Source organism: Phocoena phocoena, chromosome 11, assembly GCF_963924675.1.
Source record: "Phocoena phocoena chromosome 11, mPhoPho1.1, whole genome shotgun sequence".
Classification (NCBI taxonomy): domain Eukaryota; kingdom Metazoa; phylum Chordata; class Mammalia; order Artiodactyla; family Phocoenidae; genus Phocoena; species Phocoena phocoena.
In genome coordinates this window covers 75,796,063-75,815,489 of record NC_089229.1, presented here as the reverse complement: position 1 = coordinate 75,815,489, position 19,427 = coordinate 75,796,063, and the positions used below count along the sequence as shown (strand labels likewise).

At 38.7% G+C, this 19,427-nt stretch overlaps 1 protein-coding gene and 1 pseudogene across 1 annotated transcript in view; one reads left to right on the top strand and one right to left on the bottom strand.

The window, feature by feature from the left end:
- FGD4 (FYVE, RhoGEF and PH domain containing 4) overlaps positions 1–19,427 on the top strand; it is a 187,876-nt gene that overhangs the window by 76,183 nt on the left and 92,266 nt on the right. The window lies entirely within an intron of this gene.
- Positions 8,090–8,848, bottom strand: LOC136130392 (14-3-3 protein zeta/delta pseudogene; annotated as a pseudogene).

Sequence of the window (19,427 nt, the reverse complement as noted above, 5' to 3'; positions counted from 1 at the left end):
TGGTAATGTTACTCGAAGTGCACCTGCACAGGGCATCTTTGTTGTGGGTACAATTGCCATCTCACCTGGTACTTTAGTAATACCTCCTGCTCAGACCTTTCAGTCATACTACACCTAAGGGTTGTACCCAGAAATTTTTAGTATGCCATTTCATTTTGGAAAACAAATAAATATTTATTCTTGTCCTTGTTGCTCTAGCCCCTTTCTCCTTTTCTGCTGAAACCGGTAAGAATGAGGAGGGATCCTCCTTCCTCCAACATTCATTCTCATTAGTTTAGAATAGAAGAGATCTTTGAAGATGATCTAACCTAGTGCTCTCATTCTGTGACTGAAGTGCACAGGACCAGAGAGGGCAACGGCTTGCCATATCATACCAGTGGTTAAGCAGGGACTAGAGTCCAGGTTTCTGAATTTCTAATTAGGGAGTCTTTCTATTATTGAGCTTTGTAAAGGCTAAGGGCTTAAAAACATTCCAAAAATATGTGACTAGGTATAGATTCAATAGTGAAGGGAGATAGAACAATACTCCCAAGGTTATTTGATCACTGCTCAGCTGGCACAGTGGCTACTTATAACAAGTTCTAGGCAACACTGCAGACTGCCCAGTATTTGAAGAAGATAAATTATCAGGCGTCTCTGCTTCCAACACCTTTTTATCTCGAGAACCTTTGTGGGGATTATTGGCTATTTGACACGTGTCCTACAGCTTAAGTTTGGGGACCCTATTATTAGATTCTGAGCAGAGTGGCTTGAGGTGCTGTTGTGGAGACAATGTTAGAACAGCCAGAGGTGAACCTGGAGCTAAAGAGGACACTACTACTTATTTGCCTTTCTTAGATCTGACGTTTTTTTCTTTCTGAGTAATTCTGACAGAATCAATTTCCTGGAAACTATAAGCCAGATTCTTTTTAGTTTTTTTTTTTTTTTTCGCGGTACGCGGGCCTCTCACTGTTGTGGCCTCTCCCGTTGCGGAGCACAGGCTCCGGACGCGCAGGCTCAGCGGCCATGGCTCACGGGCCTAGCTGCTCCGCGGCATGTGGGATCTTCCCAGACCGGGGCACGAACCCGTGTCCCCTGCATCGGCAGGCGGACTCTAAACCACTGCACCACCAGGGAAGCCCCTTTTTAGTTTTTTTTTATTGTCTTGATAGTTAGTAGATCCACCCAAGAACATAGTGGGGTGAACATTGAAAAATATGTGTAGGAACAATAAATATTATTTTTAGAAAATTATCATTTATGACATTAAAAATTTTGGAAAACAGAGAAAGGAAAACATCACCAATATTTCATCCTCACAGCTGCTCTTATAATTTTGAGATACGAAGGCTTAGCCTTTTCTTCCTAAGAATCTTTTCTTTTTTATGTAGTTGTTCATAGTTAGTACTCAGTTATGTATTTTTTTCCCCTACACTTCCAGGAGGTAGTGTGGCTTAATGATCAGACCCAAGCTTTGGTCTTACATGAGGTTCTAGTCTCAGCAGTGAGATGTAGGGCAAAGAACTTAGTTTCTGAGTCTGTTTTCATAACTGAAAAATGAGGATAGTAATACCTACTTCATAATCTCTGTGAGGTTTAAATAAAATATTTGTAAAGTGCTTATTATAGTTCCTAGCACATACTAGGGACTCAGTAAATAGAACATTTATTATTTTTTTAATAAATTTATTTGTTTTTGGCTGCGTTGGGTCTTCGTTGGCTGCGTGCAGGCTTTCTCTAGTTGCGGTGAGCAGGGGCTACTCTTCATTGCAGTGCGCAGACTTTTCATTGGGGTGGCTTCTCTTGTTGCAGAGCACGGGCTCTAGGTGCGCAGGCTTCAGTAGTTGTGGCTCGTGGGCTCTAGAGCACAGGCTCAGTAGTTGTGGTGCACGGGCTTAGTTGCTCCGCGGCATGTGGGATCTTCCCCGACCAGGGCTCGAACCCATGTCCTCTGCACTGGCAGGTGGATTCTTAACCACTGCACCACCAGGGAAGTCCCCATTGTTAATACTATACCATTCACATTTCCCTTATGCCATATAGTCTTTGTGACCATATTTTAATTTTATTTAAAAAAATTTTTGGCTGCACCCTGCAGCAGGTAGGACCTTAATTCCTCGACCAGGGATCAAACCCACTCCCCCTGCACTGGAAGGCGGAGTCTTAACCACTGGACCACCGTGGAAGTCCATGACCATATTTTTAATAACTGCATGATATTCTATCAAGTTGAATACATTCTTATTTGTATAACCATTCATCTATTATTAGATTCTTAAGTTGCCTCTAAATTTGCCCTAGAATAAAAAATTCTTCAGCAAGCTGTTATTCATTCAGCAGATTCAGTAAGTACTCACTGTGTATAAGGACCTTTGCTTGACACCAGGAGCACAAAGATCAGATTGGCACAGTCCCTGGCTTTGAGGGGCTATTGGTTTGTAAATGGAGATATGTGCAGAGAACTCTGGCCTGTAGTAAACACTGTCACTGTCCAAGTTACTGAAAAGGTGCTGAGAAGAGACAATGTCAGACTCTGCCTGGAGAGCTCACGGAAGGGAGGAGAGGGTTGTGGGAGACGAATCAAGTGAGTTGATGGGGGTGAGGTGCAGGTTATTCAGGGCTTTTTTTTTTTTTTTTTGTGGTAGGCGGGCCTCTCACTGCTGTGGCCTCTCCCGTTGCGGAGCACAGGCTCTGGACGTGCGGGCTTAGTGGCCATGGCTCACGGGCCCAGCCGCTCCACAGCATGTGGGATCTTCCCGGACTGGGCCACGAACCCGTGTCCCCTGCATCGGCAGGCAGACTCTCAACCACTGTGCCACCAGGGAAGCCCTATTAAGGGCTTTTTAAGCCCTCATACAGAATGGAACTTTCATCCTCAGTGCAAGGGGAAAGTCAGTTTTGAGAAGAGAATTCTCATTATCTGCTTAGGTTTTATAGCCTGTACAGGGCAAAGTGGAAGCAGAGAGTTTAATTAGGAAATTATTAAGGAATCCAGGTGAGAGGTGGTATGACCTAGACCAGGTGGAAGTGGTGGAGGGGCCATATTAGAAGTGGCCGTATTGGAAGAAATAGCTCATGTCATGAGCTGTCAGGTTGTATGTGAAGATGTCAGTGAAAGAGAGAAGTCAAAGATGGGCTCTCAGGCTTTCAGCTCGAGTGATTGGAATGTTGGAGTTGCTGTTTCCAAAAACAAGGAAGGATTCAGGAGGAGCAGGTTTGGGTGAGAAATTGGGAGTTGAGTTTTGGGATGTTATGTTGGAGATATTTATTAAACATTAATCAGGCAGAGATGTTCAGTAAGTAGTTAGATGTAGGAATCTGCAATTCACGGGGAAAGAGATTTGTCCTGGAGTTATAAATCTGGGAGATAGCTGTATATTTATAGTATTTTTAACATGTTTAAAAAACTTGGTACAGTTATTTTACCCATTATTACTCCTCTCATAGAATTTTCATTGGTATTTTCATTTTTTTAATCCACATAAACTTTAGAATCACTTTGTTAAATTTATTTCCTAAAGTATGTTGGAAATTTTACTGGAAAACTATATATATATATATACACACACATATATACATATATATATGTAAATTTACTAGAAGACTGACTATCTGGTAATTTGAGAAGAATTGGCATGTTTAAAATGGATCTTTGTATCTAGCAGTGCATTATTTCTCTCCATTTAGTTTTATTTCTTCTGATAAGAGTTCATTTCTTTGTTCCCCAAATAGTTCATACACAGTTCTTGATATTATTCCCAATTGTTGTATGCCCTTGTTCATAAATTTCACCAGTATTCTGATAGTTTTTGCCTTATAAAGGAATTATATTGATATGTTTGGCCACATCACTAAATTTCGGGTATTATAAATAATATCCTTGATTTCTTGGAATTTATTTTTCTACAGTAGAATTGTATCATTTGCAAATAATAATTTTGTCTTTTTCCTTTCAACATTTGTGTCTCATTTCTGTTCATGCCAAGAAAAGAAGTCCTAAATTTAGGATAGTGGGTAACCATAGAGTAATGAGGTAATTAAGACGTAAAGGTCTAGTCACAGCTCACAATTTTTGTTTTATTTAGTTTTTGCTTTAAGCTTATATCCTAATTATTTCTTTTCCTTGCCTTTAAAAAATTTATTTCTGATGGATTTATTTTGAGTGCTTAGAGTTTATCTGTTTTAGATTTATGCATTATTTCCAGTAGTTGGTTTAGGTGTGGTATATATTTGGTTTTCAGCCATTTTGCTCTTCCAAGGACGTATTCTCTGATTCCTTGAGCACCACGGATTGGGGGAAAGCTCTTTTCCTGCTGAATTGACATTTAACTTTCATGGATGCAGAAACAAATTAAACCCAGTAGAGAGTACGTAACCAAGAGATTTCAATCCAATAATTGCATAAGCCCCTTATGAAAATTTGAAGTTTAGTAGCCTCTCCCTCTCCTTCCAAATCAACAAAAACAGTAAAAATGAATTTATGTAAGTTTTAAAAAATTATTACGTGTACATTTATAAGACAATTGATTTTGAAAACTTTCATTTTCAAACTAAGTTTTGCAAATTTCAAAATTTTATTTAAGGAGATCTAAATATAAAACCAGTTTCACTTCTGATGTGGACTGTAAATCGGAAAAGTACTGATGCAGCTTAGATTTCTGGAATGCGTTATCTTGAATTTTCAAGTTAACTTTCAAGTTTTATTTTCTGTTTGTCAAGTTAAGCCTCATGTGACCTTTCTCCCTGAATGAGCAGTGGACGCTATCTGACATGTTAGGACTTTGTACCTCCAAGGGTAGATTTACAGGACAGCTTTTAATTGGCCTGTATTGCCTTGTTTAAATAGCCAAACACCTGCTAGGCAAGCCCCTGCGCATGTGAGTGGCTATATGTTCGTTCTTTCCTTTAGGATTTGCAAGGCTGGAGTACAAAGACAGCGATTGTTACCCAATAAGCAGTAGTCACACACTTCTACCAATCGCCTTAGGAGGGCTGGTTACCATGGAATCCACCATCTGTTCACTCCCCGCCGGAATGTGATTATCCTTGCTGGGCTGGAAACCGGGAGCGTGTGCTGTGTGAAATTATCTGCAATGGACTGGGTTAATGGGAGGCTAGATTTGGCTCACTAGAAGAACAAATGAAGGGAGTTTTACTTCTTAACCATTTGTGACTTCTAACCAAGAGGAATAAATTCAGCTTTTATAAGGTAAGTAATCCTAGTACTGTGTATCCAGTGTGTACTACATTTGGTGTGGGGCATTATCTCTATGTGGTCCAAGGAAAGGGAGCTATAAGCTTTTCTGGAAGGAGCCTCCAGCATTACACACTTCTGTTGATTGATTTTAAGCAGCTCAGTTATACCTATACAATTACAAGTTGATGTTGGAAAAATGAAAGAATTATTCTCTAATCTTTAAAAAATTTTCATGCCTGTGAAATTGTATTATGACCACTGAAATTGGCAAAAAGACAATCATTTTAAATGGTTTCTCAGAGTGAATTGTACCAATATGCTTTTTGAAATACACCCATGACCACAACGTGTTCAATGTCTTCTTCAAGTAAAAAAAATGTCTCAGGTCAGGGACATTTGTAAGTTATGATTTTATTAATCATTATTCTGGCCCACATGACTGATCTACTATTACTAGCTCATGTTTTGTAATGTGATGTTTATGCAGTTTTATTTTGCAATGCTTTTGCACAAGTTTCAAGGGCCTGAGCATGTGGAAACAATGTGACAGTGCTTTAACGGCAGGCATGTAGGCATAAGTGATAAGAAGGGGCAAAGCTAGGAAGATCCGCTTCTATTTCAAGGGCTGCCTTTGTTTTTCTGTTTGAACAGCCCCTTAAAATGTGTGGTGCATATTGTAAGCAGTAGAAGGAGATTTTGGTGCTAACAAATGGATGACTGACATTTTTCTGTGTGGCTAAGAGGTTGGTAGCTCAAACAAGGGACTTCTATGTCCTTTGTAAAGCAGCATTGTATCCCCTTCCCCAAAACTGTGCCCTAAAACATGAAAGTGAAAAACAAAAAGAGTGCTGTCTGTACTCTGGATACTTCTTTTGTGTAAGTTTTCCTATCATTTAAACCGTAGCGCCAGGGATCTGTGAGCCTAGCTGGGTCTGCCATTTTTATTTGATATAGGAAGGGGTTGCAAGGAGAGGATTTGCTAATGCAGCTTTAGTTCCTCTAATTCTGCTGTTCTGCTGTCATCTTGGACATTCATGCCAGTGGGTCAGTGGCTGCCCAGAGAGCTAAGCTAGAAAGGGTCATTGCCAACAGGCCCTACTTGTTTGAGTTTTTTTTTATTATAATATAAAATTAGATAACCTTGAATTGGTCAAGGACTCATGTTCTTACTTCAAGAACAGGTTTTCAGGCCTGACTGCTAATTGTGGGTTCTTGGTATTTATTGTAGTTGACTTATTGTAGCTAAAATTCTTACTTTCTTTTGTGCTTACTGGTCTAATTAATACATTATATTATTTTTATTATTCTAAAGGTTTTTAATATGCAAAATTAGATTAGGTACATACTGGCTCTAAAAAAGCATCTTTTTCAGTAATAATAGATATGTATCTGCCTGAAATTTTCCTTGGCAGCATCTGTAAAAAATTTTAAGTGAATGTTGTATTATTTAGATGAAATTTTCACCCATATAAACAATTGTTCATAAGCAATATAAGTTTGGGGAGGAAATGAGATAATTTAAGAACATTAGGCTGTTTATGTTGCCTTAATTACCTTGTGTCTTAGAAACCTGAAAAGCCTATGAGTGAATGGGTATGAAGTGTGTGAGCATCTGTGTGCCTGGGATGTGGTTACTCAAGCAGTTGAGGTGAACTGAGCAAATCAGTACACTTCTAAAGTTCTCTAAGTGTTTGTGAATTTCTTTACTATTTTGATTGTTACTAAGTTAAAGTTATAAGATTGTGTTTTTTTAAGTGGGTATTTATGTCAGAATGTATCCCAGTATTTTATAGGTATTGGCAGGCATTTAATCATTTGTTTTCACTTATAAATATGTTTATTAATATGTTTCTTTTTTTTGAAAAGTCCATTCATAAAACTTTTATTCCACTTATATGAACTTAATACACGTGTTCTTAACAATTATGCTTGGATTGTTCATGAAAATCTCATAAGACATTAAACAAAGCTAGCCATCATCTCACGTTATTTCCCTGGTAACTATTTTTACAACACATGCGTGTTAGGCAAGTATCAAAAAACACACACACACACAAAAACACAAAAAACAAAACAAAAACAAAACAAAACAAAAAAACCCCACAAAAGCAAAAAAAAACCTAAAAAATGTTAAATGCATGGGTTTTTTGTTTTACTGCTGCGCTTGATATATGTGAAGTAATGAATATCAAGCAATTCATTTTTACTGCATCTTTACTTGTACATTTGTTCTTAGGTTGCCTAAAACATTTAAATACAAATAAAATGAGTGTAGCAAAAATAATGAAAGCAAACAGCAGGTAACTTTACAAATAATGGAATGTGAACCGTTTCTGCCCTTATCCAGAGTAAATGGGGTCACAACTAAAGGAGCACTTCTGTAGCTGTAGTCAATGGTGTGCACATTGAGACTGAGTATTCCACAGATAACACATGGTTTAACATGTAATATCCATGGGATATCTATTTCTACTATAGCCTTGTAAGTGCTCCAGACCTAAAAGTACCCACAGCTACACCTGTGACTGGAACCAATTATCCCTTTTATTCCCCACCAGGACAAAGCAACACGAGGCAGTTTTCTTTGCTTAGACATGGAAGCAGTTTTAACACTGGCCCTTGTGAAGCCACAATGTACCAAAAGTACTATGCCAAACATTTATAACTTGTATAAAAATTCCACATCCCCATATTGGCCACCTCAAGATGAAAACAGATAACTCCCTAAATGTTAACTGGCTCTACTCCCCTCTTATTAAACATAAAAACCACATGGGAAATAGAGAAATTCAAATAGAAGTAACATAAACCTGTCATAAATCATAAACAAAAAAGTATTTGTGGGACAGCATGGATGACAAATGGTCTACTGTGTAAATTTTAGAATGAGGCAGACAAAAGTTGGAAGGCCTTTTAATTTTCCCCTCCTTCTCCTTCTTCAGCTTCGTCTCCTTGGGTATCCGATGTCCACAATGTCAAGTTGTCTCTCAGTAACTGCATTATTATTAGTGTGCTGTCTTTGTATGACTCTTCACTTAATGTATCAAGTTCAGCAATGGCTTCATCAAATGCTGCTTTTGCAAGAGAGCAGGCTTTCTCAGGGGAGTTCAGAATCTCATAATAGAACACAGAGAAGTTAAGGGCCAGACCCAATCTGATAGGATGTGTTGGCTGCATTTCCTTTTTGCTGATTTCAAAAGCTTCTTGGTATGCTTGCTGTGATTGATCCACAATCCCTTTCTTGTCATCAGCAGCAACCTCAGCCAAATAGCGGTAGTAGTCTCCTTTCATTTTCAAATAGAAGACTTTGCCCTCTGCTTGTGAAGCATTGGGGATCAAGAACTTTTCCAAAAGAGTCAGCACATCATTGCAGATATCTCTTAGCTCAGTCTCAGTTTTCTCTCTGTATTCTCGAGCCATCTGCTGTTTTTTCTCAGCACCTTCTGTCTTTTGCTCAATACTTGAGACGACCCTCCAAGATGACCTACGGGCTCCTACAACATTTTTATAAGCAACTGAGAGAAGATTCCTCTCCTCATTGGATAATTCAGCTCCTTGCTCAGTTACAGACTTCATGCAGGCCGCCATGTCGTCATATCGCTCAGCCTGCTCGGCCAGTTTGGCCTTCTACACCAGCTCATTTTTATCCATGACTGGATGTTCTGTGTCCGGAGTGGGTGACGAAGGACGGATGGGGCTCAGCAGCCTCCTATTAATATGTTTCTTGCATGATTTTTCTGAGTAATAAAGAATAAAGCCACAGGGGTGTTCAAAATGTGTTGAAAAACTTTGTTCCATCAGCCACTGACAAGACAAGAAGCTTAGGGTTACACTTTCTGAAATTGGTGAAGAGGAATGGGCAGTGGGACAGTCCCTGAAGCACCTGTGATCCCTACTAGTGAGTCCCATGACGTTAATTTCCTCGAGGGGGTGTGGGTTTTGGACCTGGTGTCTCTTATTGCTCATGGTGATGTGTTCACTTCCATTCACAAACATTGTCAGCGGTCAGACCCACCACCATGTCCACAGTCTTGTGGTAACAAGTTGAGAATGTCAGGTCAGCTGTGAAGCACTGCTTCCTGGTTCCCACTGTCCTTGTCTCTGAGGGTGGAGGGAGGTGCTAGATTTCAGTGCTTTGTGACCCTTCTTCCAACTCTTCAAGCTCTTCGATGGCATGACACTTTTCAGTCCTTCAGTACAACTTAAGATTTTACTAAATGGCAAGTTTAGCTTTATGTTTGTAAATATGTAAAGCAACCCTTATTTAGAGTTATTTCTTATAAAAGTATTATATAGATGACAAATTAGAAACTCTGAATAAAGTGCCTGGAATGATTCAAATCCATAACAGTCTGAGTAGACAGCATGTCAACCCACCACTAGTTCGGGACAAACAGTCAAGTCTTTCTGCTTCTTTGACACATTATGCTGGAATGCTGCCTGACTTAACTATTTGAATAAGTAGACCAAAGAGCTCATAAACAGCAGTTAAGTTATTACATTTTTCTTCCTGTTATTGCCACATTCTGTCTAACTTCTAAATTGAGTCTTTTTTGCTTTTGGGATACAGATTTATAATCCATTTTTGCCATTCATTATTTTTGGCCATGGTGGTCCATTTGGCCCTTGCGCTGAGACGATGGAACACTAGGGATTTGAAGGAAAGGAGTGCCTGTTGATGCTGTCATTGCTGATGCTGCTTTGTTCACATGTCCCTGGTATTGAAGCTGTTTGCATAAAAATGTGACTTTTTAAAATAGATGTAGTAAAAATTGCCTTCTTTTGCCCTCTCCTACAGTTCCATATTGCCATGGTTTCAAGAAACGCTTAGAATGAGTTAATTTTGTGCATCAGTAAAAATTTTGCATTGCTGTGTTAGTTATAGAGCTACAGGGTGTGACACCTATATACAGTGTGCACATGAATGTTGTAAACTCACCCAAAAGCTATGGCTCAAAGGTGGTTGCATTTGGCAGGATTTTTCTTTCTGTGAGTGTGCCATATATTTGATTATCTTCAGTTTCTTCTGAGATATTTCTTCTTCTGTTTTTATACCTGCTCCTATGCTTCTGTAAAATAAAAAGGCAAACTTTCTATAAATTGGCAATGGGTCTATGTAGGCACCAGCAGATCCTTGGAACAGTTTTGTGTAACACACTCATACCTTTCTCATTCAGTTGTCACCGCTTTAAGCCCAGTGATGGCTTGATAGAGTTGTATGAGGGTATCTAGCAATACCTTATCCTTAGAAAAATTCCATATTTTTACAAATAACCCCTACTCTGTGGGGGCTGTAATTGTTCTATTGTAATAAAGGTGTTGAGTTACTGACTTCCCCTGTAAGCAGTTGTTTCCTTCCTCCCTGTCTGCTTAAACCCTGTGCTCTTTTAAAATTTTTGCCTGTTTCCTGATCCTGAACCCAGATTTATTTCCATAAAAATGTATTTCCATAAGGCAAACAGATGGAATCTATGAGAGATTTTTCAGATCCCTATTATACATCGCTAGATGTTTATTTTCACATAATTTAGAGATTGGGAGGATCTGTCAGAGAAGAATCTGAGGTCCATAAAGATTAAGCAGCTTGTCCAGGGTCACAGAACTTGAGTTGCAGAAACAGCTAATGTTCAGTATTGCATGAGGAATACAAAGATATGGGTAAAGCCAACTGACTTCCTACATTGTTACCTTGATGAGGCACAGAACATAGGGAGTATCACCCTAAAGCCTCACAGATGCAATTTTCAATGTGCCCAGGGGGAGGGCAGCTTTGAAAGATGATTCCCTCAGTAACCAAGGTCATAAGAAACATATTTTTCATAACTGCCTAAACTTTTTTAAAAAAATGTAACTGCCAAGCCAACTAGATGTTTGTGTTTTTTAGTTTGCAGGGTCTCGCCCTTGTATCTGTATCTATAGAAGTAAAATCATGATCAGGACGTTGCTTGGTGATTATGGAGCCCAGAGCAGGTAGCGGTGGAGCACTGAGGAAGGACAGCCTGAAGGACAAATACAGTTCCATTCTAGGGCACACTTGTCACCTGGTTAGTATATTTCTGTTGTGAGTTAATGCACTTTCTTCTGTGGACATTGCTGGAGACATACAACTTGTGTTTGCTTATCCAGCCTCCCTTCCCTCTGCTCTGCTCACCCCACCCCACCCATCTGCTTCACCTTGCTCAGGACCACCCTACTGCCTATTGAGACATTGCTTCTTCGGCTGTGTTACTATTATCAGTGTTAACCTTGCATTCACTTATCAAATATTTATTGAACCTGTACTCTATGCTGGGCAGTGTTGCAGGTGTGGAGGACAGGGCATGGAACACAATGGGTGCAGGGTCTTTAGTGAACTTACATAACAGAGGGGGAGACAGATAATACACAATTAAACAAATAAATGAACAGTGTAATTTCTACGGTTGGCAGTGAAAACCTGGGAGTACTACTTGCCTTCTCTCTATAGGATAAATTTTTCTTTGATCTCTTCCATTCACTCTCTCACTCCTCACATTCATTTATTCAAGTGATTAAAAGAAAACAACACTTTATTGAGGCATGATTGACATACAAAAGGCTGAACATATTTAATATATATAACTTGACGAGCTTTGGAGATAAGTATACACTTGTAAAACCATCACCCTAATCTATGCCATAAACATATTCATCACCTCCAAAAGAAGACTTTTTGCATGTCCTTCTGCCTTTGCTAGGTTCTGGATAAAGAACATGATTAGAAATGGTCTGTACTCACATGGTGCTCGACTAACAATCTGTTAACCATTCAGTTGCATTCAGTATGATTGGTGACACAGTGGAGGGGTGTAGGAGACAGGAACAGGTGATTGACTACAGGTGAAGTGGGCTGGGAATTATAGTCTGAGGCAGCAAAAGCAAGGAGGCATGATGGGCCTGGGAACTGCTGGTAGCTGAGTAGAATTTGAGCTAAGGTAGGACAGGATTTGAGAATGGAGACCTTGGTTTGCATAGAAATTTTTACTATAAAGAATGAGGAACCTTTGAATAGTTTTAAACATTCAAGGAATAGATCTTTAGTTTTGTCATCTAAAAAGATAACTGGCAGTTAAAATGATGGAAACGTTGGAGAGAACAACACCCAAGGCAGCCTGAGTTGTTCTTTTTCTCATCTTCATCTTCATCCATAGCAGGCCAGAATTTTTCTTCTTCTATCATTACCACCACAATATAATTAAGTCATATCTTATTCTTATATTTAGGTTCTAAAGTCAGCACATTAAGTAAAACTTGTATAGAGTTCATAAAGTCCTTGAGAATTCCCTTAGGAAGGCATAGCTTTGGAGATCAACTCTCTCGTTAAGACCAATCTAGTATGTGTGTTTTTTTCAGGATTGGAATAGATTGCTGCTTCTTTGCTTTGGCACCAGAAGAAATAATTTCTTTTGTATTTCGGGGTCATGCTGTATGCAGTATGAGGGAGCAGCAGGTTCATGATCTCTGGGTCTCACTCCTACAACAGAGCACATGAGCACTGTTGCCTGAATGACTTAAACTATTGCAACTGTGTTTGTGCGCTCTCTTGTGCAGCTGTTTTATATTTGCAAAGCATATGTAGTTCAATTTGAGCCAGTTTAAATACACTTATAACACAACTGCTGTAATTGCGATACCAACTTTCAGTGTTTTCTGTATGTCAGATGATGCAAAGTACATTTATCATCTCATTTAATCTTTAACAAACATTTGAGATAATTGGAATTTATCCTCATTGAACAAATAAAACTTGCTATTAGATACATACTATTTTCAAGTTCACCGGTAATTAAATGATTAAAACCCTGATCTATTCTGCTTCAATCTCATATTCTTAAAAGCTCAGTTTCAATTAGAAAGCCATTGCATTAACCTAGTCAAAAAAATATAAGAAACTTAAACATCATAGTAGCAGAGTTGTATAGAAACAAGATTCCAAAGAGATGAAGGGAGAGAATTAATAACTACTGTCTTTAAGAAGCCTTTAGGTAGTTAGTAGTTGTCCAGGAACATGAACAAATATTTCAAAAAGGAAGAAACACAAATGCCTAATAAATGAGAAAAAAGTTTTATATAACTGGCAGTCAAAGAAATACATAAAATATTCTTTTATTACATTGGGAAAGATTTCCTGAATGGTTATATTTTGGATTGGCGCCCTTATATACGTCAGATAACAATGTAACTTCAGATCACAGTGTAAATTGATATAACTTTTTGGGAAACAATGTAGTAATATGTATTATTTGAATTAGAGAACATTTTGTTGCAAGGAATAAAAGAATCCCACTATAACTCAAGAGAAAAGGGGGATATATAGAAACAATAAAAAAGGGTCTCTAGGAGCCAAGGGACAGTAAGTTCATCCAGGCCTCACAGGAGCCTGGAACCAGGACAACTTCATGTCCTTCAGACCGCCCTCTTCTGCATCTCTGTGTGGATGGCAAAAAAACATGGCTACCACAAATCTCAGTTATACCAGTTCTTAGTACCAGTGCATAGCAGAAACAGAAGTTCCAATTACTGATTCCTTGGAGCTAGACTCTGATGGGCTAAGCTTTGGTCAGCACTTACCCTTGGTCCCATCAAATGTGACCATGGAACACAAGGTCACTTGACTTAACTACCTACTCAGAATGTCCTGTGAAACAGGAACTCTTTGAAAGGGGAATAATTAAAACAAGGAAATAGAAGAACACACTTGCTCCATGTGTCGGTAGAGCTAAAGATGTTTATGTCCTTTGATCTCACAGTTCCAGTTTTAGAAATCTACCAGTAGTAAGTTATTAAGTGATCACAAATGATTTATCACATCACATCAGGTGCTCTAGTGGGAATGGGAAGAAATGGGAAACCACTGACATGTTCAACAACAGGAAAATGGCTAAATGAATTATGATCTGTTCATGAGATTGTAAATTATGCAAATATTAAAAACATGTTCTCAAAATATATAGGAAGATGCTTACAATGAAATGTATATACATGTTGTATGTATGCTGTACTAGGTTACATTTTATATAATACATAGAAAAATACTAGAGGTAATTACATCAAACATTATTACTAGATTTTAGAATCACTTTTTTTGTCTTTATAATTTTTCTATAGATTTTAAATGATTAACAAAAGCCACATAGTAATTTTATTTATTTACTTATTTATCAAAATTTATATATTTATTTTTGGCTGCGTTGGGTCTTCGTTGCTGTACGTGCACTTTCTCTAGTTGCAGAGAGTGGGGGCTACTCTTCATTGTGGTGCGTGGACTTCTCATTGCAGTGGCTTCTCTTGTTGTGGGGCACGGGCTCTAGGCGTGCTGGCTTCAGTAGTTGTGGCTTGCGGGCTCTAGAGCGCAGGCTCAGTAGTTGTGGTTCGTGGGCTCTAGAGCGCAGTCTCAGTAGTTGTGGTGCATGGACTTAGTTGCTCCACGGCGTGTGGGATCTTCCCGGACCAGAGCTAGAACCCGTGTCCCCTGCATTGGCAGGCGGATTCTTAACCACTGCGCCACCAGGGAAGCCCATATAGTAATTTTATACTTATAAAAAATACTCAAAAAAGCAAATTACAATCTGGTAGGAAGGATAAACTTGTTCTAGGTAAAGTAATAGTAATAGTAACCAATACCTATAGTAACCAATAGTAACCAATAACTAGTATGTATTAGTGTTATAGATTGTGTAATAAAAAGTTAAGGATGGATTTCCTAATGTACTTTTTAAAAGTAGTATGGTCTATTCAAGAGCTATTTTCCTATCACTGGTGTTGTTCAAATAGTAATTAGACAAGATACTGTAGAAAAGCTTCATCTATCAGGTATGAAGAATTAGATGACTTCTAAAGTCCTTTTCAACCCCCATGTTCTGTTAGGAAAACAGATTTACTTTGGAGTGCTTGTTTTAAAAAATTCAATTAGATGTTAGGGGAAGGTATACAAAGCAAGTAGCTTTTGTGAAAGAGATATGAAATTCTCATAGGAGATGCCAGAGTCTGTGGGATTAAGCAGGAGGAAATGAATTTCAGTCACATCTTGAAAAAGGTGATATGCAGGGATTGGATTATGTGATGGAAGTTCTTTTAACGTCTACAGTGATTGACACTAAGGCAGAATTACGATTCCACTGGCCATTTATGGATAAAGGAGAGTACTCAAGCTGACTTGACAAATGGGAGAACATTTTCCTTGTTCATCCTGTAGTGAGTGAAGTGGTATAAAACTTACACTTTAGAAAAAGAGAGCAAAGTCAAGCCAGTCTGCTTGTTTGTGGGCCTAACTGCATTCTAGAAAAAATACTTTAGGATTAGCCGCCATGATTTTTATCTTTTGGTGGTTATGTTAAATTATGGCAGTAATACATTAACAGCTATTCCATAAATTGAACCTGCTTGTTTAACTCTCAGACATTAAAAGTCTTTGAAATTACAAAGAACTGCACAGGAGCCAGACTTTTAATTTTACTGAGGTGTGTGTGTATGTGTTGTTGTTGTTGTCATCTTTTTGCCAAAGTAAAGTAATACTAAAGGTATATTCTTTCTGTTTATTACAAAAAGGCATAGCTCCTTAAAGAGTAAGTTGATCTCAGGGTTGAAACTTAGTTTAGCATTTTCTGTAAAGCTGATTCAAGAACTTACAGGCCTTACTTCATTAAGACTCACAGACATACAAAATGGAAATTAAACATCATTTGATTGGATTTTTAAATTAAAATGTGGCTTTTTAAAGCCACTGAGGAAATCAGTTTAATACCAAATTGTTTGATTTTATTAGATTATTATTAGAATACTAAAGTGTGCAAAATGGGTTAAGATTCAGATTTCATTCTATGAAAATGGAGATTGCCCCCCAGTTAAATATCATTGGAGAATCAGTCTGAGGATTTTACTCCTTAGGTGTGATAACTGAAAGTCAGAAGTACTTCAATTATTTTTTCCTACTCCTCGTTCTGTTTGAATATTCACTTGGTATAATTGTCCTGTTATTATACTGCCAAAATATATTTATTAGTAAATAATTATTTAAGCCAACTTTGCCATTAGTATCGATACATGGAAGTTTTCAATTATATGATAGATGATGTGCTAGGTACCTTTAAATAAAAATGCTGGGGGGCTTCCCTGGTGGCGTAGTGGTTGAGAGTCCACCTGCCGATGCAGGGGACACGGGTTTGTGCCCCGGTCCGGGGAGATCCCACATGCTGCGGAACGGCTGGGCCTGTGAGCCATGGCCGCTGAGCCTGCGCGTCCGGAGCCTGGTCTCTTCAATGGGAGAAGCTGCAACAGTGAGAGGCCTGCGTACAGCAAAAAAAAAAAAAAAAAAAAAAGTGCTGGGGCAGGGACTTCCCTGGGCGTCCAGTGGTTAAGACTCCGTACTTCCACTGCAGGGGGCATGGGTTTGATCCCTGGTCAGGGAACTAAGATCCCACATGCCACGTGGCTTGGCCAAAAAAAAAAAAGCTGGGGCAGACCAACTCAGTCTCTCCCCCACCCCTTAGCATTACAAATTAATAAATTTTAATTCAGGAAGCACAGGTTACATGGTGAAATTTTTGTTTTAGATAATTTCCATTAGAAATGGTAAGCTATTGAAAATAATACAGGTAGCCTTTAATAAAAAGTAAACTAAGTTTAATATAATGAAAAAGCAGGTGGTTATGAAATACCGTGTGGATGTTTGGCAGAACTTTCTATGTTCCTTACTCACTCAACACAATTTGTAAAGAAATAATCTCTCTACAAGGAGGAGAAGCCTAACAGCAGGGAAAGAGCCCATTAAGTCTTCAGTGCACAGGGAATTTTGTGAATAACTGAGTTGGTTAGCATGGATTTCAGGTATTTTTCAGGACTGATGTCTATGACAAATGATCTAATTAACTAAATTATCTAAACATTAATTTGAAAGATGCTTTTAAATACACTATCATAAACTTCATTGTTCACAAATGGACTTTGTGTGGGGAGCTAATGAAGTCACTTTTCAATTTTTCAATATTTTTTAAAAATCACAGGAAACAGATACAATGAACCAGTGATTATCTCTACTATTGATCACAAGAAAGGCAATAGTTGTACCAAAAATCATTATTTTTTTTAAATTAAGGGATACAGTAAAATTCACCCTCTTTAGGGTACAATTCTGAGTTTTGACAATGCATACAGTTATATAACCACCACAACAATGCAGATAAGAAACAGTCCCATTACCTTTGAAAATTCTGTCATACCCTTTTGTAATCAGTCAGTTCTTCCAGCCCCCTGCAACCTGGGATCTATTTTCTGTCCCTGTGTGCTTGCCTTTTCCAGAATGTCATATGGAATCTTATATATGTAGCCTTTTACATTGGCTTCCTTCTAATGCCCATGCAAGTGTCCTTAGTTCATTTCTTGAGTGTTATGCCATTGTATGGAGTTACCACAGTTTGCTTATCCATTCACTGATTGAAGGTCATTTGGGTATTTTCTAGCTTTTGATAACTATGAATAAAGCCTCTGTAAACATGCATGTACAGCTTTTTGTGTGAATGTAAGTATTCACTTCATTTGGGTAAGTACTTAGGAGTGTCATTCCTGGGTCATATGGAAATGCTTGTTTAACTTTATAAGAAAGTGCCATGGCTCCTATTGGGTAGCTTTAATTTAGTCACAAGTTTGTGGTAGATTCCAAATATAATTTCAGATTATCCACAGTGAACAATGAGAGTCAATGATATTTTATTTCTCACTTTACTTATCACTTCCTAGCTGCAAATCATATTTTGGTATTCACTATATAGATTCAAATGTGGATTCCATTATATCTTAATATATTGTGCAAAAGAGAATTGAATTTCTTAAAGGTTATCATTTTACTTGTGTTACTGGCCAAGATTTTTAACATCTTAAACCTAGTTTTCTCTTGTACAAAATGGTAATTATTATTCCTTATCTTACCTGTATTATTTATTCCTTTTGTAGGAAGGTGTTCTCTTCTGTAATATAGTGATAAATTATTACCTCACAGTGAGGATTTAAAGAAATGCTGCATGGAAAGTGCTTACCAGAGCACCAGGCACAAAGTAAATGTTAGCTATAAAAAAAAAAGAGGGTGGGGGGGTGTCCCTTGGTGTGGGAGCTCTTCTTGCCCTGCCCTAGACGGTGCCCCTGGGGCATCCAGGTCATCCCTCAGGTGCCTGAGGCTGACTAGTGGCGTCATTTCCTGTTCCCAGCGAGCCCCTCAGATCCCCACTGTGGTGGTACGTCCAGTGAGCAGCTTTCTTAGGGGTCAAGATGCCATGTGGCTGACAGGGTCTTGGTGCTCCAGCTGAGTGTCAGGCCTGAGGCCCAGGTGGGAGAGCCAAGTTCAGGACACTGGACCACCAGAGACCTCCTGGCCCCATGTAATATCAATTGGTGAGAGCTTTCGCAGAGATCTCCATCTCAACGCTAAGACCCAGCACCACTCAATGACCAGCAAGCTCCAGTGCTGGACACCCCATGCCAAACAACTAGCAAGACAGGAACACAGCCCCACCCATTAGCAGAGAGGCTGCCTAAAATCATACTAAGTTCCAGGTACCCCAAAACACACCACAGGACGCGATCCTGCCCACCAGAAAGACAAAATCCAGCCTTATCCACCAGAACACAGGTACCAGTCACCTTCCCCAGGAAGCCTACACAACCCAGTGAACCAACCTTATCCGCTGGGGGCAGACACCAAAAGCAATGGGAACTATGAACCTGCAGCCTGTCAAAAGAAGACCCCAAACACAGTAAGTTAAGCAAAATGAGAAGACAGAGAAATATGCAGCAGATGAACAAGGTAAAAACTCACCAGACCAAATAAATGAAGAGGAAATAGTCTGCCTGAAAAAGAATTCAGAATAATGATAGTAAAGATGATCCAAAATCTTGGAAATAGAATGGAGGAAATACAAGAAATGTTTAACAAGGACCTAGGAGAACTAAAGAGCAAACAAACAATGATGAACAACACAACAAATGAAATTAAAAACTCTCTAGAAAGAATCAATAGCAGAATAACTGAGGCAGAAGAACAGATAAGTGACCTGGAAGATAAAATAGTGCAAATAACTACTGCCGAGCAGAATAAAGAAAAAAGAATAAAAAGAATTGAGGACAGTCTCAGAGACCTCTGGGACAACATTAAATGCACCAACGTTCGAATTATAGGGGTCCCAGAAGAAGAAGAGAAAAAGAAAGGGACTGAGAAAATATTTGAAGGCATTATAGTTGAAAA